The following is a 26,710-nucleotide window of genomic DNA, read 5'->3' as shown; positions in this document are numbered from 1 at the left end:
CGACAATGGTAGTGCGACATGTGGATGTCGATACCCGTTCGACGAGAGTGAACTTCAGAGCGAGTGTCCCGCATATTCGGGAAGTATATCATGCCCAGAGTAAGCCTCCTGAGTGGGTGGCTATTCTCGATGATTTGATGAAGCTCAATAGATTTTACTATACAATGCTAGCCAAAGTGTGGTTGACATGTTTTAGCGTTTAAATGTGCACTTCATTTGAACTGTAAACAGGCGATCAAGAAAAAGAAAAGCTTCCCGTGGTATAGTGGTTATTGCGTGCGCCTCACACGCGGAAGTCCCCCGGTTCGATCCCGGGAGGGATCAGTGCATCACCTTTTCTTTGCGATCGCGTACACGCAAAACAAAAGAGGGAGAGAAATAACCGACCCCGTGCTTGGTTCCCGTGGTGTAGTGGTTATCTCAGATTCCACTTACGACCACCGCCGTGAGCGGTCGAGGAATGCTTCGCTCGTCTGGGGCGGTGTCAGCGGCTACGTCTAGCCGTGGAAACCGGAATGCAGCCAGTGCCAACCATGATTATGAAATTATTTTACCTGCTCTGCCAACCGGTGGTATTGTTTTAACCACAGTATTTTTTCATGCGGATGTGCGTGGAAGACCCTACCGTGTAGATGATATTCGCGATGCACTAGGTGCTTTGGCAATGCTCTCTGACGTTGAAGCGTTAGGGGCATAACAAATGAACCACGTGCGGGCGGTGACGCTGAAGACTATGGAGGATAAGAATAGGTTGCTTTCTGCAACTGAAGTGCCCGTGAAGGAACCCCGTTGTCTCGTCGTAGATCCAAACAACCAAGATGTTCGACTGAAGCTGCATTGGGTCCTTCATTATGTGGATGACGAAGACATACGGACTGCATTTGCACCCTACGGAAAAGTCACCGAAGTTGCAAGAGAGCGATGGCGAACGGAAGGGTTATCGGACAAAGGCTCTACTACGCGTATTATCAGTCTTCAGCTCAAGGCAGGCTACCCGAACGAAGACATCTCTCATCAACTACGAGTAGCAGGTGACCTGAAGTTAGTCGTAGTGGCTGGAAGAGCTCCACTCTGCCTACGGTGTAAAGGGACTGGCCACATACGACGTGAATGTCGTGTTCCTCGGTGCGCGCTGTGCAGACGTTTTGGCCACACTGAGGAAGAGTGCGTGAAGACTTAGGCGAAGGTTACAGGCCGATCTGCATGGGACGACAATGCAGACCTAGAAATGGATGAATCAGAAGCTGAGGCTGTTGCTACCAGCAAGACCAGAAAACCCGAACAAGCGGAAACGCCCCCTTCGTCGCATTCGCCCAAAGTAAATAAAGAGAAAGAGGATAACGGTGAGCAAGTTGTACAACCTGTGCCGCCTCCTCCGACGAAGACCAGTGCGTGCAACAGTTCAGCAAAAAAAAAGGAAAGAAAACCATCAAGAGCCTGTCAACGCCTCTGGAGAAATCCAAAGATGTCGACATGTAGGATTCGAAGACCGGTGCAGGGAAGAGAACACGCGAGGAAACAGCACCAGCGAACGCGGCCTCAAACGAGTCCACTGGCTGCGAGTCACCCCCTAAAGCGGCTCAAGGGCGCCGCACGAGCTTCAAGCCAAAGTCCAACGTACCACTGGACCGTCATATTCCGGGGGGCACGTAGCCCCCTGGTTCAGTGAAGCCCAGGTCAGCCTCGTGGTTCAGACGCTACACATGCTAAAATTGGGTGAGGACAAGCTAAGGGGCTGGAACCCCAGTACCTTCTTTCTGAGGCACTCGTTGTGTGTTTGCCCCTGACAACTGAAGATAGAAAAGCTTCCAGTGAAATTTTTCAGCCTCTCACAGAACAAGGTGAGCGCCATGCGACCTGTTTGATCTTCTCATAAATGGCAGTAAAACTTGACGCACCGCTTAGCATAGGCACGTAAACGTGCGGGGCCTTTCTGCAAGGCGTCGGCAGTACCAAGTAAGCCGTCTTTTACTGGAAAATGACCTGGACATCGTAGCAGTTCAAGAAACCAAAGTGGAAAGCCAAGATCAAACAGATCGCATGGTAGAACCTTTTACTCGACGCTACTATGTATGTGTGTGTCACGCAGTAGGCTCGTCCGGAGGGGGTGCCTTGTTACTACGCAGTTCCCTGAGAATCGCAGTAGAGACAGTGACTGTGTTTAAAACTGGGCGGTTAGTTGTGAGTGATTTTCTTTTCTCTGCTTTGAAGTGGCCGGCAATATGTTTGTACGCGCCTAACAGAGAAACCGAGCGCTCAGCTTTTTTTGAAAGCCTTAGATCCTTCTTAAATTCTGAAAGAATGATTCTAATGCTTGGCGAGTTTAACTGTGTGTGTGTTGCTGCCGATAGAATAAAGAACGAACCGGTACGCGAAAATAGTGCCATGAAATTAAGCGCCATAGTTCAGGATCACTGCCTAGAAGATATTGGTCAACTTGCAGCTGGCGGAAAACGGCCACAGTTCACTCACTTTCAACGCACAAGCCATGCACGCTTGGACAGATTATAAGTATCTGTAAATATAGTGCCGCTGTGCTAAGATTACAACATAACACGTTTCATTCAGTGATCACTGTTTGGTTATGGTTTCCTTAGGAGCAAAGCACAAAAGGTCGTCATTCAGTTCGACACTTTGGAAGTTCAATGATAAGCTTTTGGACAATGATGAGTTTGTGAGCAAAGCAAAAGAAAGCATAGAAAGACTACTGTCTAAAACGGATAGTTTCATCGCTGAATGGGAGCTGTTCAAACAAGAAATTAAGATCATTGCAATCGAGAGGGCATGCGCACTACGCCGGAGAGAAAGAAATGAAGAAAATGTACGCCGTAGTCAATTCGACTATTTGCTGAACGCAGAAAGCACACAACCAGGGGCATTAAATAATGAAATTAAATATGTAAAAAACAAACTGGAAGCAATAGATGTCGAAATATATAAGGGAGCCATTGTTCGCACTCGTGGCGAAAGAGTGTGATTTGGAGAAACGCCTACCAAGCGCTCACTAGCGGATGAGAAAAGTTATGCCGTCAAAAATAAAATAAAAGAAAAACAGTACGAGGGTGTTATTACAAAAGACAAACGGATAATTGAACTTGCTTTTGTAGAATACTTTAAAAATCTGTTAGGTCATAAAATTGATATTGCAACCGGCTTTGAAAATGAATACCTTCATTTAATGCCAAGGTTAGGCGATGACGTGAAGACGCGCCTTGAAGCAGATATTACCGTACGTTACTTTATGAGAGGCAGTATGATAAATTGGAAGACATTTTTGGTCTTCTGGCACGAGCCGTGGGAAAACGTCAGATTATTTCGCTGACATGAAATGGACTGTGACACCTGTCAAATATCTCGGAGTGCCCTTAGAACATATCGCGATACCACCCAATACTGGAACGAGGAAACCAAACGTGTTAAGGAACAAACCGATAAATGGGGTGGGTGGGATTTCTCCGTTTCCGCTACAGTTTGCAACGTGTTTTTAGTCGCGAAAGTGTGGTATGTTCTTCGAGTGCTTTGTATGTCTCGTACCAACGTTCAAAAGTTGCACAGAGTCTTTGCAGTGTTTGTGTGGCGTTCAACATAGGAAAGATGCAGTAAAACTAATTTATTTTGATCAGTCCATAGCGGGGGACTAAGTTTATGTCATTTATTTCTCAAACAAGTTGTGTCAAGATTTATTTTTTTGCGCGACCAAAATAACGAATTTCTGCGAACAATTTCACAATTATGAATAAGTGATGTAATTCCTGAATTTGTTGTATCAAATTTCACAAAAAAGGGAGTGTTCGCGGCTTTCTTCCTGAGGTTGTTGTGTCTTTTAGAATGCTAAAGGTGAGATTCTCAAGGGAATACCTAAGTAATGTTCCTAAAAACTGTTTATACAAGGATGTCATTGATATTATGTTGCCAGTGCCCACATATCGTGCCATGTATTGTGTAGGCTTGGAAGGAGACGTGTTGAAATGTGTTAAAAGAATGACAGTCCGCTCCTCAGTTAAGACGTTCCTTTTTCAGCTCCATGCCAATACCTTGCCAGTTAAACCATGGTTGCAAGGGAGAGGAATGTTCGTACCGTGGTCAGGTAATTCTCTCATTTGTTCAAAGCGTGAGACAATCGAACACATTTTCTCAGACGGCAGGCATGCAATATTCCACTGGGCTGTCTTGCAGAGAGCGCTGAAAAAAGAATCCGCTAAATCCCAGTTTGAAAAGAAAACGACGTGCCCTATGACATGATCATGACGCTGAGCCTACACAGCATATGGAAAACACGAATGACCGTACGAAATGCTGTAGTGGACGCCAAACCACTCAGACAATATTTTATTGAAAGTGTTTCTCAAATAAGAGACGTTTATAAATCTCAGGCTGAACCACCAGACTGGTTACCTGTACTGCATACACTGGTAACCTTATAGCGTTTTTAACACCTGCATTTCGAGAAGTATAGTAAGGCCCATGTAGCACTTTGCTTTGTTTTTTCCTTAGTTTGGTGAATGTACTTTATCTGTGATAATCCGACAATAAAGAAAAAGAGGTGTAGGGGCTATTACGTGCGCCTTAAACGCACAAGGTCCCCGGTTCGATCTCGGGTGGGAACAGCTTTACAGTTTTCTTTTCTTTCCGATCGCGTATACGCGGAACAATAGAGGGAGACAAATAACCCACGCCGTGCTCGGTTCCCGTGGTGTAGTGGTTAAAACGTGCGCCTTACACGCGCAAGGCCCCCGGGTCGATCCCGGGCGGGAACAGTGCCTTACATTTTTGTGTTCTTTGCGATCGCGTATACGCAGAGCAAAAGGGGGAGACAAATAAGCCAATCCGTAGTCGGTTCCCGTGGTGTGATTCGACTTCCGGCCACCACAGAGAACGGACGTGCAATTATGTGCTCCTATGGAGCGGCTCCGGCGGGCGTTGCCCGCGGTAACAGGCTCAACGAGAATGACGATAGCGACTATCAGATTATTTTGCCGCAGCTGCCTACGGGTCGTGTCGCGTTGAACACCGTGTTTTTACACGCTGACATCCGTGCGAGGCCCTTTAAGGTCGAAGATTTTCGTGACGCCCTGCGCCCTACCGGACTGCTGCCTCAAGTCGTTGCACTAGGAGCGTACCAGATACACCATGCCTGGGCGGCCATCATGTGGGGTACTGATGCAACAAAGAGGCTGCAGGCCTTCGAAGAGCTTGAGGTGAAGGGGGCGGTTCTGCCTCATCATCGATCCCCAGGACCGGACGGTGAAGTTGCGGCTGCACTGGCTACTTCACGGCGTCGACGGCGAGGATGTGAAGACGGCATTTGCGGCCTTTGGCAAGGTGCTGGAGGTCAGCCGGGAGCGCTGGCGCGTTGAAGGCGTCAGTGACAAAGGCTCGGCGACGAGGACCGAGCTGTTGAACTTCAAGAGCAGTGCCGCCATGGATGACCTGCCCCATCAGATCAGGATGACTTTCCCCATCAGGCCAGGGGCGACGACGAGGTCCAGCTCACCGGCGACCCGGACCTCGTCGTCACCCCTGGCCGGCCGATGTAGTGTTTGCCTGCAAAGGAAACGGTCACGTGCGCTTCGACTGCAAAGTGCCCCTATTTTCTCTGTCCCGACGTTTAGGGCATGTTGATGCCAAGTGTGAGCGCTCTTACGCCGCAGCGGTAGGTCAGCCTGAAGGTGACAAGACAGCAGAGGAAGCCATGGACGTGGCTGAAGCTGAGGAAGCTGCCAGAAGTACAGGAGACCTGGCCAAACTGCAGGAGATCACAACTACAGTGGCACCTGCTGCGGAGAAGACACACGGGCACCCTAAATCTACGAACAAATCTCCGAGAAAACCGGCAACGGCAGCGAAAGATCTTGAGAAAGGGGAGTATCTTCCGCAAGTTGCTGTGGTCGGCGCACTGACCGGCTACAAAGACCAGACAGCTGACAGGACCACCAATACATCGGTTGCTGGCGCGGCCGTCAAGCGACCGCTGGAAAAATAAGACCTGAAAGGCAGCCATGAGGCAAGCAAGACAGATAGACCGCCCGCAAAGGCGCCTCTGGGGAGACGCTCCGGCTACAAGCCAATGCCGAACGTCGGGGCAGGGAGGTGCGTCGGGGACAATCCGGCGCGGTAACAAAACGATACCGGGCAACCGGACAACCACGGTGACGTCTAGTGGTGTGCTAGACGTTAAAGGTAAGCACCATGCTTCAGCTTCCCCTTTAACACTATTGGTGAATGATGGCTTCCAACCAGCCTTTGGATTTCGCCACACTTAATGGACGAGGACTGGCTGCGAAGACAGAGTCACGTCTATCGACTCTTGGTGGACCAGGACCTTGACATGTTGGCAGTACATGAAACAAAAGTTGAAGGGGAGGAGGAAACCAGAAGCATGGTGCTTCGTTTCACGTCTAAGTATTTCGTTGTTGTTAGCCATGCCGTTGGAATATCCACTGGCTGCACAATTTTTCTTAAAAAGTTGCAAGGCCTTGTGATACAAAGTCATTTTTCATGTGTGTCAGGTAGGATTGTGTGGTGCAATGTTTCGTTGCGCGAGCGTGACTGGCGGGTCATTTGTATTTATGCACCGAACGCTGATAAAGACCAAGCCAATTTCTTTTCGGAGGTTACGAAGCATCTAAATGTCACGAAACAACTGGTTTTGCTAGGGGATTTTGATTGCGTATTGAGTGGGAGGGATAGAGCGACAAAAAAGAAACCGAGCGACAAGAGCACCGTATTGTTAAAAGAACTGATAGACGAGCATGATATTGCCGACGTTGCCGAATGTCTAGAAGGGGAACGCGAGGTGCAGTACACGCATTTTCAGGGCTCCAGCCATGCTCGGCTAGACAGGATTTACGTGTCCCTTCAAATCATACCTGCATGTAACAGTGACACTGTACTACCCGTTTCTTTCTCGGACCATCGCATAGTGAAATGCAATGTGGGTGAAAAAAACAAGATGTAATAGTTTTAACTGGGATCTGTGGAAAGTTAACGCAACCCTATTACGTGACGAGCACTTTATCCGTTCTGTTTCAGAAGCAATAAACGAGGTTAAACTGGACTGTAATAAGCAGATAGGAGTTGATTGGGAATTACTAAAACAATGTTTTAAAATAAAGGCAATCGAAGAAGCAGCGTCTTCAAATACCGAGGAAAGATGAGAGAGAACAGGCTGAAAGAAACGTTGCGGAAACTAATTGCACTGGAAAGCAAAGCGCCAGGTCTTTTTAAAGAAGATCTACATAAGCTGAAACAACAACTGGAGCAATTCGAGGAGAACCGCTATCCCGGGGCGCTCGTTCGAGCCAGAGCAGAAAATGGGCCGTGGGGGATACGCCCACGAAACGGGCGCTATCGAGAAGACGCATGCCCGGCGAAAAGAAATAGAAGTGATTGAAGAGAATGGCCAAGAACTGAATGACCGGGAGAGCATCGCACGTGCTTTTCACCGGCATTACGAGCGGCTCTTTGCATACTAGCCAGTCGATATCGAAGCATAAAGAGCAAACTATTTTTCTCGTATGCCTCAACTATCAGTCGAAACGAAGTCACTTCTTGAAGCACCCATTACGCATGCAGAAATAGAAAGTGCTATAGATAACCTGAGCCCTAATATGTCGCCAGGGTCGGATGGTCTTGGCGCGGCCTCTTATAAAGCGTTCAAGAACGAGTTGGTGCCTTTGTTTAAAGCGCTGTTTGACGAAGTTTTTGCTACCAACACATTACCGCCGTCAGGCTCTGAAGCCCATACTGTCCTTATTCCTAAGGCGAACCAAAAAGCAATGTTGAGGCTAGTCACAGCATACAGACCCATTTCATTGACCAATACGGTTTACAAAGTTTGAATGAAAGTTCTTGCAAGCCGATTAGTCAATCATTAAGGATCTTGTAGGACCCCACCAGACTTGCGGTATAAAGGGACGCACTATCGCGACAAATGTACACACGATGAGAGGCGTCGTGGAATGCTTGGATGATTTTCAGTATGCTGTTGCCGACTCTCCGTGGTTGCTCAGTGGCTATGGTGTTAGGCTGCTGAGCACGAGGTCGCGGGGGCGACATGCGAAAACACCGTGTACTTAGATTTAGGTGCACGTTAAAGAACCCCAAGTGGTCGAAATTTCCGCGGTCCCCACTACGGCGTGCCTCATAATCAGAAAGTGGTTTTGGCACGTAAAACCCCATAATTTTTTAAATATGCTGTTGCCATTCTGCAGATAGATTTAAAAAGCCTTTGATTTTGTCGCACATGAAATTTTATTAGTTCTTGAGCACGTGAATGTAGGATCAATCATCGCTGATGGGGTAGCTCTGGCGTACCGGAACTGCTCAAAACGGCTGATTATTAATAAGACACCGGCGGCCCCCATTAAAATACAGCGTTCCGTGCGCCAGGGGTGTCCACTCAGCCCGCTTTTGTTTGCCATCTATCTAGAAAGCTTTTGTTTGGCAATCATTCAAAACAGTAGCATAAAGGGCTTCAAACTCATGGAAGCCGAATTGAAACTCCCGGCATATGCAGACGATGTAGTGGTGTGCTGTACAACTTAAGAAAGCACAACAGAAGTAACAACCATTGTTTAACATTTTGGAAACACGACAGGGAGCGTTGCAAGTTGGAGTAAGTGTGTCGGCTTCTGGCATGGTGAATGGCAGTCAACAGCGGAAACGTTCGCCAACATTAGATGAATCAAATCGCCTGCTAAATACTTGGGCGTACCGCCAGAACATTACCGGCGAAATGAGGACTAGTGGCTCGAAGAGGCCAAACGACTCAAGGAAAAAACCAATAAATTGAAAAGGTGCTCATCTTTCGATGTTTGCCAGAGCCCCTGTATATAACTTGTTTTTAATAAGCAAAATATTGCCACGTAGTAGTGAGGGTGAAGAAGGCAGCAAAACTGATTATAGAAACTAGTGTTTTATTGGACGAACTTGTGCCCTCAAAAGCAGGCTATACACAAAAGAACAACGATAGCGGTGAACACACTCGGCGATCATCGCAAATTTGATCAGCGGGTCAAGCGCGTCGGCTTTTATACATTAGTCGTCGAATGTTCCAGAGTAATCGCTGGCACCCGCGTGCCTTCCACGAAGTTCTACATTATTCGCGTCGCGCACACATGTGATCGGATTACACAAAATTCGGACACAGAAAGCGGATGGAAGCATCGATAACATCCCAGAAACTTCCGATACATGCACGCGCGTCCTGCGCTGTGCGATAACGTTTGTTAGGCAGTGAAACGCGTAGCCCGATAAAGACAAACAAGTACACTTCTCAATATGATACGTTATGCAAGTTTTCTATTGCTCTCGTTTAAATGTGCAAAGGTTCCACAGTGTTTGCTGTGTTCATTTGGGTATCAGAATGGGAGAGGTGCAGCCGTACGAACTTATTTAGGAGAGTCAAGGACGGCGGCTTAGGCCTGTCACATCTTTTTGTGAAACAGCTAGTACACCGGTTTTCTTTCTTTCGAGACGTGCATAACCCCTTTCTGCGCACAATGTGCTAGTTACGACTGAGCAAGCGTCTGCCGATGTTCGGGGTGTGCAATTTAAGTATGCCTAGTGCTCTTCGAGGGTACCTAAAGGAAGTCATTGATAGTGTACGTTTTCTGTCCGTACGTCTTTCTAATGATTATCTATTTTCGGTGTCGCGGAAGAAATTGTACAGGGATATAGTTGACATAATTATGCCACTTCTGATGTACAGAGCCATGAACAGAGAAGGACAGGGAAACGACGTGTTAAAGCGTGTTAAGAAAATGCAGGAGCATGCAAGCACTAAATCCTTTTTCTGTCAGTTGCATATACCGGAACTTTATCGGTACGGGCCTTTTTGCAAGAAATGGGTGTTCATTTACCTTGGGGAGCAAACTGCCTTATATGTAAACAACTCAAAACAAATGGCCATGTTTTTTCCATTCTTGGGCAGGGGTTTTCTTTTGGGACGTTCTTCAAAGAACACTACAGAAAGAATTGCCTTTAAGTCCATTAGGTATAAGATTTTTGGAGGTAGAAAATGGGGACAGGATGCCTTTGGTACTATATTAGGCTAATGGGCCTCCACTGTTTATGGCGGGCTCGAATGGCCGGTTTTTTTTTTTTGCGAGCCTGACAGCCGGCTTGCGCGGCTGCTCTACCGGGAAGGTATTTCCAAGTTCATTGATGTAATTAAAGACCAAGAATGTCCTCCGGATTGGCTGGCGAGGATTAAGTCCCTCGCAACATTAAACGAACTTTAAACCTGACATGGCCAGCCCCAATGTGACTGACCGCACAATATGCATGCGCACAAACTTGAAAGTGTGTGTGTGTGTATATTTATGTATCACTTACATTATTTTAAAAAAATGGCGCCCTTTGCTAGTTGAAAGTTCCGGCAATCAAGAAAAAACAAGTTCCCGTGGTGTCATTCTGCTTCCGGCAGCCGAGCTGAGCGGTCAGCATAATCATGGGCTCCAGTGGAGCGGCGACAGCGGCCACATTTGGCCGTGGAAACAGGCTCGCCGATGATAAGGATTATGCGTTTGTTTTACGGCAACTGCCTAAAGGAAAACTGGTCATTAACACCGTGTTTTTGCACGGCGATGTACGTACGTGCGAGACCGTACAAGGTGGAAGATTTCAGGGACGCCCTTCTGCCGACGGGACTGCTTCCGGACGTGGTATGCATAGGGGCGTACCAAATCAACCACATCTGGGCAGTGACCCTCTGCGATGCGAATGCAACGAAAAGGCTGCTGGCCCTCAAGGAACTGCAAGTAAAGGGACGACGGTGCCTCATCGTTGACCCGCAGGACCAGCAGGTGAAGATTAGGCTTCACTGGTTGCTGTACGGCGTTGCAGACCAGGACGTCCGGACGGCGTTCGCGGCTTTCGGCAAGGTGGAGGAGGTAAGCCGGGAGCGGTGGCGTGTTGAAGGCATGGGATCCAAGACCTCAACGACCAGGACCGTCGTTCTCAAACTGAAGAGCAGCGTCAAGGTGGAGGACCTTCCTCATCAGATCCGCGTCAGTGGTGAGTTGGCCTTGGTCGTCGTTCCTGGTCGACCGATGCAGTGCCTGCGCTGTCACGGCACGGGACACGTCCGCCGAGAGTGCAGAGTCCCCCGCTGTTCCCGGTGCAGACGTTTCGGCCACGTCGACGCTGACTGCGTCAAGTCTTATGCCGCTGTGACAGGCCCACCAGCTATTGACGCGGCGGCAGAGCACGTGATGGACGTGGCCGAGGCGGAGGACGCGGCCAAAGGAACCGGTGACATGGTTTCGACAGCCACAACTGGTGGGACGACGACTCTGGAGGTAGACGAAAAGGCGGCTGAGGCTACCCAGAAACCGAGTAGGGCGGAACAGCTCGCAACGACTGAGGGCCAGGCGACGGGAAGCGTCAGTGAAGACGCACCTGACGACGCGACCGCAATGCAGCAGGACGAGGGCGTCACCGACGACGACCGTACTGGTGCTCTTGCTGCCTCCGTCAAGCGCACCCACGACCATACGAAGGACCGTGAGGATCGGGCAACCAGCACCAATGAGGGACCGCCGACGAAGACGCCTCATGGGAGGCGGATGGGATTCAAGCCAAAGCCCAACATACCGCCTGAAAAGAAGCCTGTCGACAAAGCGCCCACGCCTAAGGACACCAACAAGCCGGGAGGTCCCGAAGGCGGCTAGCCGATGGCTAGTCGTGAGCGGTAAGCACCATGCTCCGGGCCTACTTTTCTTTTAGATCAAGATGGCTCAAATACCGTCCCTTAGGATTGCCACATTAAAAGTGAGAGGGCTGGCGGCTAGTCGTAGGCAAAGTCAAGTCCTACGGTTGGTCACTGACCATGACATAGATGTACTAGCCGTCCAGGAAACGGAGGTTGAAGGAGAGGAGGAGGCCGGGAGCATGGTGCGACGTTTCACGCCTAGGTATTTTGTGGTGGTTAGCCATGCGGTAGGCACGGCTGGGGGGTGCGTTCTTCTTGTGAAAAAGCTGCCTGGACTGCAGATTCAAAGTATTTTTTCGTGTCAGTCAGGAAGGATTGTTCTCTGTGATATTGTTGTGTGATGCTGAGCTCCGCGTCATATGCGTATATGCGCCGAATTCAGTAGATGAGCGTGTCCGTTTTTTTTTCGAACTTTACACAATATGTATGTTGTAATATGCGCGTGTTCCTGTTAGGTGACTTTAATTGTGTGTTGAGTGCTGGAGACAGAGCCAATAATGCAGGTGTGCGTGACCGAAGCAGTGAAGTGTTATCAAATTTAAATAATGAAAATGAACTCGATGATGTTTATGAATGTCTGGAAGGGGGGCGTCAAGTGACTTTTACACGTTTTCAGGGCAGCAGCCATGCGCGTTTGGACCGAATGTACATTTCATTGGGTACAATTCCAAGATGCCACGGTTACTGTGTAGTACCAGTGTCGTTTTCAGATCACTGCCTGGTGAAATGTAACGTAGGTATAATGAAAAGGAGACATGTATTTAACTGGGATATGTGGAAAATGAATGCCTTGTTACAAAATGACCAGCCCTTTTTACGGGTAGTACGGGATGTGGGTAATGAAGTTCAATGTGATGCTGCGGAAACAATCGTCGAGAAGTGGGAATGTTTTAAGCAAAAGATTAAAATGAAAGCGATAGAAAGATCCAGTTGCATAAAATTCGAGAAGGAAATGAAAGAAAAGGGTTTAAGAACACTGCTTGGGCAGCTGCTAACGCTTGAGTGCAAAGAGGTGCGTACAAAGACGATGTGCGAAACGTCAAAGAAAAACTTGAACTGTTTGACAAGGAACGCTATCAAGGTGTCATAGTGCGAGCACGAGCAGATGTACTAGCGGCAGGGGAGACGCCTACGAAAAGGGCGCTCGGTTTAGAGAAGCCGTATGGACGAAGAAACCATGTCGACCAGATTTTAGTGAATGGGAATGTCGTTGAAGACAGTGATAGCATTCAGCGCGCCTTCTTTGAGTACTATCAGTCGCTCTTCGCATTTCAGGAAGCGAATGTTGAGGGTTTTAAAGCAGGTTTTCTGCATCGCATGCCAAGTTTGGGCGATGACGTAAAAAAGCGATTAGAGGAAAAAATAATGGAGAGAGAAGTCGAAAACGCAATCGACGATTTGAACTTGGGTAAATCGCCGGGACCTGATGGACTCAGCGCGGGTCTATATAAAGCTTTTAAAAGAGAGCTGGCGCCTTTGCTTGCACATGTATTTAATGACGCATACGAAAAGAAATCATTACCACCATCCTTTGGAAAAACGCACACCATTCTAATCCCGAAGAGCGACCAAATAGACAAACTCAGATTCGTGTCATCCTACAGACCGATTTCACTAAGAAACATCGTATATAAACATATTTATGAAGGTTTTAGCTAGCAGGCTTCAAAGCGTCATCAAGGAAATAGTCGGAGACCATCAAACTTGTGGCATCAAAGGGCGATCTATTTTTTCAAACATCCATAAGATGCGATGTGTGCTCGAGTGCTGTGACGTCACGGGCGGCGGTGTTGCAGTACTTCAGCTCGACCTAGAGAAAGCGTTCGATTGTGTCGCTCACGTTATTTTGTTTGCCATCTTAGATCATGTTAATGTCGGTTCCATCATCACTGAGGGCGTGGCCTTGGCGTACCAGAACTGCACAAGATTAATTGTTAACAAGTCTCTGGGGGCCCCCATTAACATCATGCGTTCAGTGCGCCAAGGCTGCCCCCTCAGCCCGCTGTTATTTGCTATCTACGTAGAAGCAATGTGTGTAGCAATTAATGAAAATGACGGAATACGGGGTTTCAGATTGGCAGCGACCGAAGTGAAGTTGCTCGCATATGCGGATGACATTGCAGTGTGTTGCACTGACAAACCGAGTGTAACGGAAACAATATCTGTAGTAAAGCATTTCTGTGCAGTAACGGGTAGCAGAATAAACTGGGGCAAATCGCTAGGGCTGTGGCACGGGGACTGGTTTTCTGCACCCGACTATTTCGCGAACGTGAACTGGGTGAAAACTCCGACCAGGTATCTGGGTGTTCCCCTCGACAGGTATAATAGCAGCGACGAATACTGGAGGAATCAAACCAAGGAAATGAAAGAAAAAGTAGACAAATGGAAAGGTACTAACCTGTCCATTTTTGCTAGAGCGACAGTTTGTAACGTGTTTTTTATTACTAAGTTATATTACGTCTTGCAAACACTGTATTGTTCTAGAGTAAATGTGCAAAGGCTGCACAGAGTGTTCGCAGTTTTCATCTCGGGATCAACATGGGAAAGGTGCAGCCGAACAAATTTGTTCAGAAGAGTGAAGGATGGGGGTGTGGGCCTGGCGCATCTTTTTGTTCGTCAAGTTGTAAACCGATTTTTGTTTTTTCGCGATGTTCGCGATCCTTTTCTGCGCGCCGTATGTCAGCTAAGGTTGAGTAACGCTTTGCCGGCACATGTTGTTAGCACGGCAAATTTGACTGGAACGCTGCGTGGATATTTCAAGGAAGTGGTTGACAGTGTGCGCTTCCTTTCTGTTCGTTTTACAAATGATTACCTTTGTGAAGTGAAAAGGAAAACATTGTATAAAGATGTATGCGACATTGTGTTTCCAGTGCCCTTATACAGAGCCATATACAGTGGAGGGCCAGGACAAGACGTATTTAAACGAGTAAAACGCATGCAGGTGCCACCAGGTGTAAAGACCTTCTTCTTTAAGCTACACACAGGAACGCTCTCCGTGAAGACGTTTCTGGAGGAAAGGGGTTGTCTCGTACCTTGGGGGTCGCACTGCTTGATATGCAAAAAGCCCGAAAATATAGATCACGTTTTCCTACATTGCTGGGCGGCAGTTTTCTTCTGGGACGTCTTAAAGCGAACCCTGAAGAAAGAGCTACCGGTAGACCCCCAAGGTATTAGGTATCTGGCCATTAAAGATGACGACGGGGTTCCCTATGACTTTGTTATGTTGAATGCAATACACTGTATATGGCGGGCTCGTATGGCAGGGTACTATTGCGATCCTGACGCTAGGCCAGCTCGTGTTTACTTCAAAGAATGTATGTCGCGATTTACTGAAATGCAGAAAATGGAAGAATGTGTACCGGATTGGCTGTCGAGGCTAGAACCCCTGACAGCCATGATCGGAATTTTAGTTTGACAAAGCCAGTCCAATATGGACAGACGGCTCTATTGTGCGGTTTCTTTCCTTACGCACCTTCCCTTGTTGTTTTCTTTTCCTTCAATGTTTGGCATTTGTGATACATAAGTGTGTGCTAACTGTATCGCCTGAGTAATGGCGAAGACCGGCAATAAATAAAAAAAGAAAGAAAAGTTCCCGTGGTGTAGTTATCACGTGCGCTTCACACGCGCAAGGCCCCCGGTTCGATCCCGGGCGGGAACAGTGCACTACACTTTTGTTTTCTATGCAATCGCGAATACGCAGAAGAAAAGAGGGAGAGAAATAGCCGTCTGCGTGCTCCGTTCCCGTGATGTAGAGCTCGGCTTTCTGCCGCGTTAGCGAGCGGACGTGCCGATCATGAGCTCCGTAGGAGCGGCTTCAGCGGCCCAGCAGGGCCGCGGTACCAGGAGTTTTGCCTCAGAAGACCCGGAATACCAAGTTTTGCTGCCTCAATTGCCGACAGGTCGGATAGTTTTAATTAAAGTTTTTCTGCATGCGGATGTGCGTGCCAGGCCGTATCGTGTGGAACATTTCCGAGATGCGTTGGCTAGCGTAGGCCTACTTGCTGATGTCATCGCCCTAGGGGCGTATCAGATGAGCCACGTTTGGGCGGTTACTTTCAAGAGTGACGAAGGCGTGAAAAGGCTTTCAAGCACTAATAACCTCAAGGCGAATGAACATCGGTGCATTGTCGTTGATCCAGCCAATCAGGCCGTGCGGCTGAAGCTGCATTGGATGCTTCATAACGTGTCGGACGAGGATATACGGACAGCCCTGTTACCGTTCGGAAAGGTCACGGACGTTTTCCATGAAAAGTGGCGTGTTCAAGGAGTTCAAGATAAAGCATCGTCGACACGGGTGGTGTCCCTGGTTCTGAAGACGGGTATGACCATAGAAGACCTGCCCCATCAACTTCGTGTAGCTGGTGAGCAGACCCTAGTTGTGGTACCGGGCAGAGCACCCCTTTGCCGGAAGTGCCGAAACACCGGACATGTCCGACGTGACTGCCGTGTCCCGAGATGTGCAGTATGCCGTCGCTACGGCCACCAGGGTACGGAATGTGTCAAGACTTACGCATCCGTCGCAGGACCTGCGCTTCGAGCGGACGTGGCTGACCTGTTAATGGACGAGGCTGACGTTGATGAGGCTTCCCGCGTGCTAGTACCACCGGCGGACACAGTTGCAACACCTTCTGTGCCGGCTGCTAAATCCACGAAGGTGGTAAATGTGCTGCCTACGGGCCCGAAAGATGCAGTGCAAAGGGCATGCGACGAAGGAGCCAAAGAAGAATCGGCCGCAAAATCGTCGAGGAGGCCGCCACGGAACACGGACCGTCAACTCCCTTGATGGACGTCGAAGAACCGAGTGCAAGCAATGCGGCTATGAAAAGAGCGAGGGACTCGAGCGGCAACCTGGACGGCAACCTGGACGGCAACCTTGACAACGGGGCCAAAGACGAGCCGCCGCCAAAAGCGCAGGCGGGTCGTCGTGTGCCCGTGCGCCCGAAGCCAAACATCCCGCCGGACAGACGACCGGCGGCAAAACCGCCTAAGTAGGACCCGGCGCCTACTGGGGCGCCCGGACTAACGTCGTGAAGACATGGCGTCCTTTTTGGAATCGGGCTTCGCGTACGCTCTAAAGGTACGCGTGTGGATCAAGCGGTTTTCAGTGCAAAAGTTATGCATGCAATTTTTTTCTACAGTGTGTCCGGATCGCTTGTTCTTTAGCGGCACCGTGCGATCGGCTTGCTTTTGCAGATAAATGGCGGGGAAACTAGAGAGAGCACTGAGAGTTGCCACGTTAAATGTTCGTGGCCTTGGAGCGCGAAGGAGGCAATATCAACTTAGCCGCTTGTGTATGGAGAAGGAACTCGATGTAGTTGCCTTACAAGAAACTAAGGTCGAAACCCAAGAGCAGACCGATCGCATGGTGACGCCTTTCACGGCGCATTACAATGTGTGCGTGTGCCATGCGAATGACACATCAGGCGGATGTGCGTTGTTAATACGGAAGAGTGCTGGTATCATTGAAGAAAGTGTAACTGTTTCTGAAACTGGCCGCTTGCTTATTGTAGATTCTTCTTTTTCTCACGATTTGTGGCGGCTCGTATGCAATTATGCGCCAAACAATGTGAATGATCGATTTTTGTTTTTTGAATCTATCGAGCAATATCTAAAATGTGATCGCTTCGTCATATTTCTTGGTGATTTTAACTGTGTGTGTTCTCCGGAAGACCGACTAAAAAGGGAAAGGGTTCGAGATAAAAGTGCTCTCCTTTTGAGCAGACTAATTGAAAACCACAACTTAGAAGATGTGGGCCTAGTCCTCACTGATGGTATCATTCCGCAGTACACGCACATTCAGCGAAATAGCCGAGCAAGGCTGGACAGAGTGTATGTTTCTGACGTCTTGATCACCCTTTGTAATAGTTATAACGTCGCACCGCAATCATTCACGGATCATAGCTTGGTAAGCTTCTCGATTGGGGAAAAAGTTAAAAGAACACGATTCAACTGGAACATGTGGAAATTCAACGAAAAGCTGCTTGACGATGAACCATTTGTGCGAAGAGTTAAGGAAAAGATAACAGAGTTGATGACAAATGAGGATGAATATTTTACTGCCACATGGGAGGAATTTAAGATTCAAGTTAAGTTCATTGAAATAGAAAGAGGAAGCAGCCTTCAGCACGATAAATTACAGAAACAAAGAGAGCTGCAAAGACAGCTAGAATATCTGTCAAGCGCAGAAAATGCGGGTCACGATCTATCAGCTGAAAATGTAAAGAAAGTAAGACGCGAGCTTGAAGTTATCGACGAAGAGCGATACAAAGCAGCTGTTATACGCGCTAGAAGCGAACGCCTATGGATGGGTGAGATACCAAACAAACGGGCAATGAGCGATTAAAAGCGTCACGCGTCAAGAAATGAGATCCAACAGATACGTCTTCAAAACGAGGTGACGTCAGACGCTTCGTCGATTGAGAAAGCTTTTGTGGAGCACTATCGCGAATTGTTCGGCAATGTGACGCGTTCTCGACTGGTCTTCGAGAGTGAATTCATGAGCGAGATGCCAAGGTTGGATGACGACGTTAGAGAAAGTCTTGAGAGACCAATAGCTGTATCCGAGATCGAAAGGGCGATGGAAGAACTGCCATCAGGCAAATCACCAGGGCCGGACGGCCTAGGCGCCGCTTTTTACAAGGCATATTGTCAGGAGTTTGCGTGTATATTGCACCGACTACTCTCAGAGGCGTATGAATTTAAAAAAGTACCACCCTCATTCCGGACTTCACACATAGTATTAATTCCGAAAACCGATGACCGGGAAAAGCTCCTTTCAGTAGGTTCATACAGACCGATAAGTCTGACCAACACAGATTACAAAATATTTATGAAAGTACTGGCTCGACGATTTCAAAGCGTGATTCAGCAGCTTGTAGGGCCACACCAGACGTGTGGCATTAAAGGCCGCACCATTTTCACGAATACCCGCATTGCAAGGAATGTGCTCGAATGTTGTGATGCCATTGGGGGTCGGGTGGCCATGTTGCAGCTAGACCTTGCGAAGGCGTTCGACCGGGTGTCACATGAGGTGCTTTTCGCTATACTGCAGCACTGTAATGTTGGGAGCGTCATTGTAGATGGCGTTAAAATGGCTTATGAAGACTGTTACACGCAGCTTATAGTTAATAAGTGTCTTAGTTCGCGGGTGCGAGTCCGCTCGTCTGTACGGCAAGGCTGTCCCTTGTCTCCTTTGCTTTTTGCCCTGTACCTCGAACCCTTTTGTATGGCAGTCATACGGGATGAAAACATTCGTGGTTTTAGGCTGCACGCCGCAGAAGTTAAAATGCTAGCTTATGCAGATGACGTCGCCGTCTTTTGTGAAGACAGGGAAAGCGTGGTCGAGGCTGTCCGCCTTGCAAGATCCTTTTGTAGGTACACTGGTGCCCAGATAAACTTCGAAAAAAGTGTTGGGATATGGCATGGAAGCTGGGACGCGACACCCACAAAATTCGCCGGTATGCAGTGGACTACAGTGCCTTCACTGTATCTAGGAGTGCCCCTTGAGTGCTATCGGGACTCGACACAGTTGTGGACCGGACAAATAGAATCAATGAAAGAAAAGGTAAAAGGATGGCAGGGCCGGGGATTGTCAGTGTTTGCACGTGCTTCAGCTTGCAATGTTTTTTTGATTGCCAAAGTTTGGTACATACTGCAAGTAATGTTCATGTCCCGTGTAAACGTTCAAAAAATGCATCGAGTGTTTGCTATCTTCATCTGGAACTCCACTTGGGAGCGATCCAGTCGAACAAATCTTTTTCGCACAGTTCGAAATGGGGGCCTTGGGCTCTCACACTTCTTTATTAGACAGATCGTATCGCGGTTCTTCTTCCTGCGAGATGAAAGAAATGTTTTTCTCCGTACAGTCATTCAGGCGAAAATGGCAACAGAACTGCCTGATTTTGTTGTGTCCACATCTAGTGCTATCACTAGAAGAGCGACTGGTTACTATCGTGAAGTCGTTGCATCTTTTAGAATACTCTGCGCACGTTTTTCGCTGGAGTATTTGTGTTCAGTGAGAAAAAAGAAACTATACGCAGATTTAGTTGACAGCATGTTACCTATTCCACTGTATAGGAGTGTTCACTGTGGAGGCCCAGGAAAAAGATGTGCTGAAAAGAGTCAAAAGGATGCCTGTGAGACCTGCTGCGAAAACTTTCTTTTTCCACCTACACATGAACACCCTCCCCGTTAAAGTATGGCTAGAACAGAAAGGAATATTCGTACCCTGGACTACCAATTGCCTGCTGTGTAAAAAGCCTGAAACAATTGAACACGCCTTCATTGAGTGTTGGGACGCTGGCTTTCCCTGGGACATCTTACAGCGCACTCTTAAAAAAGAACTCCCCATAAACCACTATGGAATTCGGTTCCTTCCAGTTGAAAGTGATGACGGGCCACCGCTCGACATGTTCATGTTGCTGGGCCTCCACAGTTTGTGGAAAACCAGAATGGCTGTACGTCATGCTGATGTGAATGTGTGCTCTGCGCGAGAGAACTTCATTGAAAGTATGTCACTATTACGAGAAGTGTATCGTGCACAAGGCGAAACCCCAGACTGGGTTAGCATCCTTGATGAGCTGGTGTGCCTCAAGAAATTTTAGCGACCATCCCACCTGATTTGATGTGGGTGCACTGTGTATACGATTTTTTTTGTGTGTGTTAATGTCTAAGCAGGCAATAAAGAAAAAAAAACCGTTCCCGTGGTGTAGTGGTTATCACGTGCGCTTTACACGCGCAAGGCCCCCGGTTCGATCCCGGGCGGGAACAGTGCACTACACTTTTGTTTTCTATGCAATCGCGAATACGCAGAAGAAAAGAGGGAGAGAAATAGCCGTCTGCGTGCTCCGTTCCCGTGGTGTAGTGGTTATCACGTGCGCTTCACACGCGCAAGGCCCCCGGTTCGATCCCGGGCGGGAACAGTGCACTACACTTTTGTTTTCTATGCAATCGCGAATACGCAGAAGAAAAGAGGGAGAGAAATAGCTGTCTGCGTGCTCAGTTCCCGTGGTGTAGTGGTTATCACGTGCGCTTCACACGCGCAAGGGCCCCGGTTCGATCCCGGGCGGGAACAGTGCACTACACTTTTGTTTTCTTTGCAATCGCGAATACGCAGAAGAAAAGAGGGAGAGAAATAGCCGTCTGCGTGATCAGTTCCCGTGGTGAGATTATACTTCCGGCCGTGATAGCAAGCGGACGTGTGTGGAATGTGCTCCGCCGGAGCGGTATCAGCGGCCCAGTAGGGCTGCGGAAACAGGTTTTTTGCTGATGAAGCCCTGGACTATCAAGTTATTCTGCCGTCGCTGCCAACAGGTGCGTCTGTAGCGAATACTGTTTTTCTTCACGGGGATTTGAAAGCCAGGCCTTACCGTGTAGAAGACTTTCGGGACACGTTGGTTCATCTCGGAGGGCTTCCTGAAGTGATAGCTTTGGGGGCGTTCCAGATGAACCATGTTTGGGCCGTCACTTTTAAAAGTGCAGAAGCTACGAAGAAGATGGTAGGAATGGGGGAAGTTCTGGTCAAGGAGAAACGGTGCCTTGTGGTTGACCCCGAAAATCAAGAAGTGAGCATCAAGCTTTACTGGGTGCTACATAATGTTCCGGACGAAGAAGTGCGCTCTGTTCTAGCACCGTACGGGAAAACAAGCGATATCTACAAGGAGCGCTGGCGAGTGCAGGGAATAGCTGACAAAGGCTCGTCTACGCGCACGGTTGGTCTAATGCTCAAGCCTGGTGTAACTCTAGAAGATTTACCCCATCAGTTGCGGGTTGCAGGAATCATGGCTCTACTCATTGCGCCGGGACGCCCACCGCTATGCTTGAGGTGCCATGTCACAGGCCATATCAGGCGCGACTGCCGGGTACCGCGTTGTGCCAAATGTCGGCGATATGGCCACGATGAAAGCGTCTGCGTGCGAACCTACGCAAACGTGGCCGGAGTCAAAGCAAGCGATGAACTGTCAACGGAACATCTAATGGACGAGGCAGACGCGGCCGAAACTACCCCCGAGGCAGACAGCTCGCGAACTATTGGTGCAGCAAACGAGTCACATGTGAAGCAAAAGGCTGCAGTCATTATTGCGGAAGACACAGCCATCGCTTCAACAGAGGCTGTAGAGACACTGGCGATGGGCGCTCCAACGAGCCAACACATTGCACCTGACGCGAGTGTCCAGCAAAGCCCTGATACTACGGACGTCATTATGGCAAGTACCAGCAGCCCTGCACCAAAACGACTCCATGAGGATGGCAAGGAAGGGCACAAGACCGACCAGAATGCAACGGATGAGCCGCCTGTGAAAACGACACCCCATCGAAGGACTACATTTAAACCCGCACCGAAAATACCGCTCGAGCCACGGCCCGAGCGGAAACCGCCGGCCCCGCCGGCGACGTGACAAGGTGTCGAGCCTTCTTTTTTTCCAACCGGACACTATCAGCGGAAGGGACCGGAAAGACAGTGTGTTGACGTCGTCACGGCGAGGTCTAAATTCTAATCAAAATGGCTGGAACGACTGGGATTTTATATAAAAAATGTGAGTGTTTTGCCGTCTTGTGATAAGCAAGGGATACTATGCGGTTTGTGTTTATAAAAAAAAATGGCTGTTACTTTCCAAACGCCTCTTTATGTAGGCACTCTTAACGTGCGGGGCCTGTCGACACGGAGAAAGCAATACCAACTGAGTCGACTTTTTATGGAAAATGACTTGGACGTAATTGCCATACAGGAAACGAAGATCGAAAGTCAGGAAGGAACAAACCGCATGGTTGAACCTTTTAGGGCGTACTACAATGTATGCGTTGCGCATGCAGTAGGTACAGCCGGTGGTTGTGCGCTGTTTCTGAAGCACACCACAGGCATACCTGTTGATAGTGTGTACGCGTGTGACACTGGACGACTTATTGTATGCGACATAACGTTGCAAGCCCAGAAGTTCCGAATAGTTTGTTTACATGCTCCAAATGCATCAAGTGAGCGCCGATTGTTTTTCGAAAGTGTTGAACATTATCTGAATTGTGACAGGGCAATTATAATGATGGGGGACTTTAATTGCGTAACCAGAGTAGAAGACAGGACAAGAGATGCACCGATACGAGATGCGAGTGTGTCGGTACTAAATGCGCTGACTGAAGGTCACCTGTTAGAAGATGTAGGGTGCTTCCTGTCAAATGGCACATTGCCTCGGTTTACCCACTACCAGGGGGACAGCCACGCTAGATTAGATCGTATTTATGTTTCGGCAGATTTGGCACCCGTCTGCAATAAGTATGACGTTAAAAACGTTTTCTTTAGCGACCATAGTTTGGTTGTGTGTGCGCTAGGTCCGAGGAAACCGGCGAAATTTAACTGGCAGCTGTGGAAATTCAATGTTAAACTCCTCAATGATGAGGTATATATGAAGGAAACAAAAGGAAAAATTGGAGACCTACTAGCAAATGAACCGGAGTGTTATGCGGAGGCATGGGAACATTTTAAGGAAAACGCAAAAATCTCAGCCATCGAAAGAGCCGGGGCGTTGCGGAGGAAGCAAAACAAAGAAGAAACTGAGCTCCAAAGCCAGCTTGATTTTTATTTAAATGTAGAAACTACAGCTCCGGGTAACTTTGCCAGAGAAATAAAAGAAATTAAAAACAAACTGGAAATTATTAATACAGAAAAGTACAGGGGCGCAGTTGTACGAGCGCGTGCGGAAAAAATGTATATGGGTGAAACCCCCACCAAACGCGCTCTATCAGATGAAAAAAGCTATGCGTCGCGCAACGAAATAAAAGCGATAATGTACAGAGATGAAGTTGTGCAAGACGAGGAACTGATAGGTCGCGCATTTGTTGATTATTATCGTGATTTAGTAGGCCACGAACCACAGATTGCGGAAGGTTTTCAAAGCGATTTCTTGAGACACATGCCAAAACTTGAAGCAGAAGTTAAAAGGAATCTCGAAGCACCAATCAGCGTTGCAGAGCTTGAGGGGGCAATCGATGAATTGAGTACAGGGAAATCGCCAGGCCCTGATGGTTTTGGCTCAGAATTCTACAAGGCTTTTAAAACGGAGATAGCAGTTGTCCTGCATAACGTAATAAAGGAGGCATACAGAATAAAGAAGTTGCCTCCTTCTTTCAGGCAGAGCCATGTTGTACTTTTTCCAAAAACAGAGGATCCAGCTGCCTTGCTCTCTGTACGAGCCTGTCGACCGATAACCCTAACGAATACGGACTACAAGATATTCGCTAAAGTTTTGGGCAGGAGACTGCAAAGTGTTATAACCATGCTTGTGGGGCCGCATCAGACTTGCGGCATAAAAGGAAGGTCCATTGTAACAAACATACACATGGCTACAACAGTCCTGGAGTGCTGTGATGCGTACTGCGGGAAGGTCGCCATGGTACAACTGGATTTAGAGAAGGCATTCGACAGAGTTGTGCATAAAGTCCTTTTCAACATTCTAGAACACATCAATGTCGGGAAGGTCCTATCAGAAGGTATAGAAATGTGTTACGCAGACATTTCTAGCAGGATTAAAATTAATAAATCATTAACTGCCAGTTTCCAGATAAAGTCCTCTGTTAGGCAAGGATGCCCTTTGTCTCCTTTACTGTTCGCGCTGTACCTGGAGCCTTTCTGTTTGAAAATCATGTCATCGAGTGCAATAAAAGGTTTTAGGTTGAGCACAAGCGAGGTTAAGCTACTTACGTACGCTGACGATATTGCAGTTTTTTGTTCTGACCAAGACAGTGTCAGGAATACCATCAGTGTGGCGAGGAGTTTTTGTAAAGTGACCGGAAGCGTTATCAACTGGAGCAAATCTTTGGGCTTTTGGCATGGGGATTGGGACGATACCCCGGACGTCTTTGAAAGCATGCAGTGAACAGTTTCGCCAACGAAATACCTCGGGGTTCCTTTAAATCACTACAAAGACACTAGTGATTATTGGAGAAATGAAGCGGAACAAATAAAAGAAAAATCGACCAAATTTGGAGGGAGAGACTTATCTATATTTGCAAGGTCAACAGTATGTAACCTTTTTCTTGTAGCCAAGATTTGGTACGTTCTGCAAGTACTGTGTGCGACGAGAGCAAGCATTCAAAGACTCCACAGAGTGCTAGCAGTGTATATATGGGGATCAACTTGGGAACGTACAAGCCGCACAAATTTATTCCGGTCAGTGAAAAGTGGCGGACTGGGCTTGGCGCATTTGTTTCTAAAACAGGTAGTGTACAGATTTCTCTTTATGCGAGAGCAAAGCAATGCTTTCCTACGTACTGTGATTCAAATGCGATTGTGTGACGTTATGCCAGCGTTTATTGTGTCGTCTGATCGGGTTGATGGGCCGAAAGTACGAGGCTTCCTGCGAGAAGTCGTCTGGTCTTACGAGTTCCTCGCAGCACGGTTCTCATTACAGTATCTAAGCAATGTCACACGAAAGAAACTGTACAAAGATGTTGTTGATGTATGTATGCCAGAACCACTGTATCGCACCATGTTGAAATAGGAGCAGGCAAAGACGTACTGAAAAGGGTGAAGCGGATGCCAGTACGGTCCACGGTGAAAACGTTTTTCTTTTACTTGCACACCGGAACTCTGCCCGTTAAACCGTGGTTGGAGCAGAAGGGTATCTTCGTGCCTTGGACGATAAACTGCTTATTGTGCAAGCAACCAGAAACTATCGACCATATTTTTCTTGATTGCATAGATGCCACCTTCTTATGGGACATACTGCAACGTACTTTAAAAAAAGAGTTACCGATTACCCCATATGGCATCCGCTTCCTCCCAACCGATAATGACGAAGGAGTGCCGCATGATATGATTATGGCTTTATGTCTTCACAGCATCTGGAAAACGAGAATGGCAGTGTATCATGCAGATATGAATGCACAGCCAGCCAGAGAGTACTTCAAAGAAAGTATTGCGTTTATTCGTGAGATGTATAAAGCACAGATTGATCCACCATCATGGATACCTGTATTAGATGCTCTTGTAAACCTGAAGCGCTTTTAAATACCCACGCTTACCCAAAGCGGGCAAGCGTTTTTTAATTACCTTATGTAGTGTGGATTTGTGATTGTATCGCTTTGTTTCATTCCTGAGAAAGGTAATAATAAATAAAATAAAAAAAATTCCCGTGGTGTAGTGGTTATCACGTGCGCTTCACACGCGCAAGGCCCCCGGTTCGATCCCGAGCGGGAACAGTGCACTACACTTTTGTTTTCTTTGCGATCGCGAATACGCAGAAGAAAAGAGGGAGAGAAATAGCCCTCTCCGTGCTCCGTTCCCGTGGTGTAGTGGTTATCACGTGCGCTTCACACGCGCAAGGCCCCCGGTTCGATCCCGGGCGGGAACAGTGCACTACACTTTTGTTTTCTTTGCGATCGCAAATACGCAGAAGAAAAGAGGGAGAGAAATAGCCCTCTCCGTGCTCCGTTCCCGTGGTGTAGTGGTTATCACGTGCGCTTCACACGCGCAAGGCCCCCGGTTCGATCCCGGGCGGGAACAGTGCACTACACTTTTGTTTTCTTTGCGATCGCAAATACGCAGAAGAAAAGAGGGAGAGAAATAGCCCTCTCCGTGCTCCGTTCCCGTGGTGTAGTGGTTATCACGTGCGCTTCACACGCGCAAGGCCCCCGGTTCGATCCCGGGCGGGAACAGTGCACTACACTTTTGTTTTCTTTGCGATCGCGAATACGCAGAAGAAAAGAGGGAGAGAAATAGCCGTCTCCGTGCTCCGTTCCCGTGGTGTAGTGGTTATCACGTGCGCTTCACACGCGCAAGGCCCCCGGTTCGATCCCGGGCGGGAACAGTGCACTACACTTTTGTTTTCTTTGCGATCGCAAATACGCAGAAGAAAAGAGGGAGAGAAATAGCCCTCTCCGTGCTCCGTTCCCGTGGTGTAGTGGTTATCACGTGCGCTTCACACGCGCAAGGCCCCCGGTTCGATCCCGGGCGGGAACAGTGCACTACACTTTTGTTTTCTTTGCGATCGCAAATACGCAGAA

General features: G+C 48.2%; 11 non-coding genes across 11 annotated transcripts; all 11 read left to right on the top strand.

The window, feature by feature from the left end:
- The first annotated feature begins 4,684 nt into the window (after positions 1–4,684).
- TRNAV-UAC (transfer RNA valine (anticodon UAC)) lies at positions 4,685–4,757 on the top strand. Its single transcript has one exon. It is a non-coding gene; the product is annotated as a tRNA-Val (tRNA).
- A 10,547-nt stretch (positions 4,758–15,304) lies between these two features.
- Positions 15,305–15,374, top strand: TRNAV-CAC (transfer RNA valine (anticodon CAC)). Its single transcript has one exon. It is a non-coding gene; the product is annotated as a tRNA-Val (tRNA).
- Positions 15,375–20,412: 5,038 nt separating this feature from the next.
- TRNAV-UAC (transfer RNA valine (anticodon UAC)) lies at positions 20,413–20,485 on the top strand. The gene has a single exon. It is a non-coding gene; the product is annotated as a tRNA-Val (tRNA).
- Positions 20,486–20,564: 79 nt separating this feature from the next.
- Positions 20,565–20,637, top strand: TRNAV-CAC (transfer RNA valine (anticodon CAC)). The gene has a single exon. It is a non-coding gene; the product is annotated as a tRNA-Val (tRNA).
- A 79-nt stretch (positions 20,638–20,716) lies between these two features.
- On the top strand, positions 20,717–20,789 carry TRNAV-CAC (transfer RNA valine (anticodon CAC)). Its single transcript has one exon. It is a non-coding gene; the product is annotated as a tRNA-Val (tRNA).
- A 5,044-nt stretch (positions 20,790–25,833) lies between these two features.
- Positions 25,834–25,906, top strand: TRNAV-CAC (transfer RNA valine (anticodon CAC)). Its single transcript has one exon. It is a non-coding gene; the product is annotated as a tRNA-Val (tRNA).
- A 79-nt stretch (positions 25,907–25,985) lies between these two features.
- Positions 25,986–26,058, top strand: TRNAV-CAC (transfer RNA valine (anticodon CAC)). Its single transcript has one exon. It is a non-coding gene; the product is annotated as a tRNA-Val (tRNA).
- A 79-nt stretch (positions 26,059–26,137) lies between these two features.
- TRNAV-CAC (transfer RNA valine (anticodon CAC)) lies at positions 26,138–26,210 on the top strand. The gene has a single exon. It is a non-coding gene; the product is annotated as a tRNA-Val (tRNA).
- A 79-nt stretch (positions 26,211–26,289) lies between these two features.
- TRNAV-CAC (transfer RNA valine (anticodon CAC)) lies at positions 26,290–26,362 on the top strand. Its single transcript has one exon. It is a non-coding gene; the product is annotated as a tRNA-Val (tRNA).
- Positions 26,363–26,441: 79 nt separating this feature from the next.
- On the top strand, positions 26,442–26,514 carry TRNAV-CAC (transfer RNA valine (anticodon CAC)). Its single transcript has one exon. It is a non-coding gene; the product is annotated as a tRNA-Val (tRNA).
- Positions 26,515–26,593: 79 nt separating this feature from the next.
- On the top strand, positions 26,594–26,666 carry TRNAV-CAC (transfer RNA valine (anticodon CAC)). Its single transcript has one exon. It is a non-coding gene; the product is annotated as a tRNA-Val (tRNA).
- The last annotated feature ends 44 nt before the right edge of the window (positions 26,667–26,710 follow it).

Source organism: Dermacentor albipictus, chromosome 2, assembly GCF_038994185.2.
Source record: "Dermacentor albipictus isolate Rhodes 1998 colony chromosome 2, USDA_Dalb.pri_finalv2, whole genome shotgun sequence".
Taxonomy (NCBI): Eukaryota; Metazoa; Arthropoda; class Arachnida; order Ixodida; family Ixodidae; genus Dermacentor; species Dermacentor albipictus.
Note: the sequence above shows the minus strand (reverse complement) of the source record. Positions and strands in the feature narration are given on the sequence as shown.